At 43.3% G+C, this 2,556-nt stretch overlaps 1 protein-coding gene across 1 annotated transcript in view; it reads right to left on the bottom strand.

Annotated features, from left to right (window-relative positions):
* PATL1 (protein associated with topoisomerase II homolog 1 (yeast)) overlaps positions 1-2,550 on the bottom strand; it is a 38,648-nt gene extending 36,098 nt beyond the window's left edge. The window contains exons 1-2 of the mRNA XM_011963501.1: positions 2,545-2,550; positions 533-644 (exon numbers count right to left, since the gene is read on the bottom strand). The gene's annotated coding sequence lies outside the window, so the exon portion shown is untranslated. The remainder of the gene's footprint in view (positions 1-532; positions 645-2,544) is intronic.
* Positions 2,551-2,556: the final 6 nt, after the last annotated feature.

Genomic DNA, 2,556 nt, shown 5'->3' on the forward strand with positions numbered 1-2,556 from the left:
TCTAACTTATGAGACCTTTCTTGACCCCCAAAATTCTTGGTATAAAAAGCTTTACATTTTGTTGAAGATACTATAAGTTCCAAAGTTATATAATATACTAGTGATAGACTAAATTTTAAAACACATACACCCACATACTTTTCTACTAGTTCACTAGTTTTCCTTAAGTTATATGTCATATAAATAAAAATTCCTCTCATCTAGGATTAGTTTAAATCTCTCTTAAATGTTCACTTCTCTAAACATTTGAATCCTTCATAGGGGCAACCTGTAGCCATAGATCATATAGCTGGAAGGGGAAAGGCTTACAGAACACCTGATTTTATAGGTGAGGCAAAAAGACACTCAGAGGAGCAGGATAGGTGCTGTTTCCAGTGAAGAATGAAACATTCTGACTAAGATGAGGAATAGAAGAATATCTTGCCAAGTTAGTGAATGAGGTTACCCCTAATAAGATAAAGCACTTCTAAAAGACAGCACTTGAAAAGAGCAAGAAGCCAAGATGATATTATAAGAGAAAGATGTCACTTACCAACTGCACCTGACCCAAATGTATCATCGTTGAATTGATCAATCTCTTCATCTTCTTCTCCCAGTCCCTGAAATGCATCTTCATCTTCATCCAGAGGACAATCCTCCAAAGACTAAAAAAAGAGGAAAGACATTAGTTATTCATGAAATTCACACCCTCATTTTAAAAAGGTTCTAAAAATGTTCATCTTACCTTCTCAATGAGCATAATTGCTTCATTACGACTTTTTGTAAAGATGGCATTTTCTACTTCCCAATTTCCTGACACTGGAAGATTTCATCAACTTTCTTTCACTTTCTATTTCCTATTCCTTATTTAATTCTCGCCCCACCTCACAGCATTCCATTTCTCTATTTTATCAAGAATCCACTAACAGCAGTTCCTCATGCAACCAAGAAATTAAGCCCACAACTTCCCTTATATCACTGGTTGGAATAGTGATGACAACTAATAATGGACCCTTTATTTTCTTGTATCTTTATGTATCTTTCCTAGCAAAATTCTCATCTTTCTTATTATATTCATGTCATCTTTTCAACTATTATTCCCTTTCAAAGCTTTGTCTTCATTTTCCATCTTTTTTTATCTTCCCTATAGGCCTAAACTCTAGTGATTAAAGTTAGGTCTTCAATCACAATAAAATGAACTCTGGAAAAGCTGTGATATGACAAGTTCAAGTTCTGGCTCCACTTCTACAGTCAATGTGAACATGGGCAACCCAGAAAATTTCTAATTAGCTCATCAAATATTTTTAAAGAACCTATTGTGTCTAAGGCTCTGTGCTAGGCTGTAAGGCTCAGTCTCTTACATCGTAATGCAGGGACTATACCAACCATGGCAGAGAGCTGTGATGATCAAAGCAGGCAAACATTACAGATTATCGAATAAAGGCTAGAGGTCACCACATCCTAGGTAGGTTCTATTTTCCCCCTTCACTTCAATTTTACTCAACTGATTTACTCTCCAAGTTTTCCTTTCGGTTTGGTCTTGGATCATTCCTATCAAGTATATCTGTCCTCAATCTTCAAAAATTCGGAATCAGAATTCCATAGTCGATCAGTAGATACGTTTGTGATACACTTTCCCTGGCTACCTCTTAGCTACCCTGTTTACAAAGGAAAGATTAGGTAAAAGGGCATTATTCTCGTGCCAGAGCCCTTCCAAACTTATGGAAATGGGCATGCAGCTGCCTCCTTATCAGAGGCAACTTCCAGCAGTACTCCCTTCCAAATCACAAAGATCTACTTTACCAAATCACCGCTTTTTTCAATTAAAAATTCTTAAGGATCATTTATATCAGTTCTTTCATGCTACAAACCCAGAAAGTTTACGTCCAGAGATTAGGAGTCGCTCAAGGTCATACAGTGAGTTGGTGACAGGGTCAGCACTGTTTGTTGCTATTGCCACATTCCCGGGACCGTCACCAAACCCACGTCTCCCAGCACTAGCTCAGAAGGAACTTCTGCTGGACACGCCCCCCTCCCAACTCGGAGCCCTCTTTAGTAAAGGGGCTGGGGCCCTAGTCCAACGGCAAGCCCAGGCCCCCTTGACCTGAAGGTAGCCTGTGTGAATGGGGTGTGTGTCAGTGTAATTCGAGTGGAGGTGGGTGGGGGGTGGTTCCGGGTCCAGGGCGGGAAACTCGGCTCTGGGAATTCCCGGGTGACTCCTACTCAAGAAAAGCACCCGGGTAGATGCAATACTGTACCCTCGATGGCTCCGCTAGGGGTGGGGGCGGGGGTGTGGTCTGGTTACAGCACTTAACGGGCCCTCCCCACCCCAAAACGGAGGCCAACTTTCCCCAGCGGCAACTAATGGGACTGTCTCGATCCCTGAAGCCAGCTCCCAGCCCTAGAATTAGACCTGCGACCCCAGGCCAGTCGCGTCCAGCTAAGTCCTGCGACTCCCCCAGCCCGCCCCCTGCCCCGCAGGAACACGGGACCGGCGTGCGGAGGGGGAGTGAGGGAGGGGGCACGGGAGGGAGGGAGGGGTCACTTCCGGTCGCAACAGCTCACCTCGTAGCGGAA

The sequence above is a fragment of the Colobus angolensis genome, unplaced genomic scaffold (genome assembly GCF_000951035.1).
Source record: "Colobus angolensis palliatus isolate OR3802 unplaced genomic scaffold, Cang.pa_1.0 Scaffold61, whole genome shotgun sequence".
NCBI lineage: Eukaryota > Metazoa > Chordata > Mammalia > Primates > Cercopithecidae > Colobus > Colobus angolensis.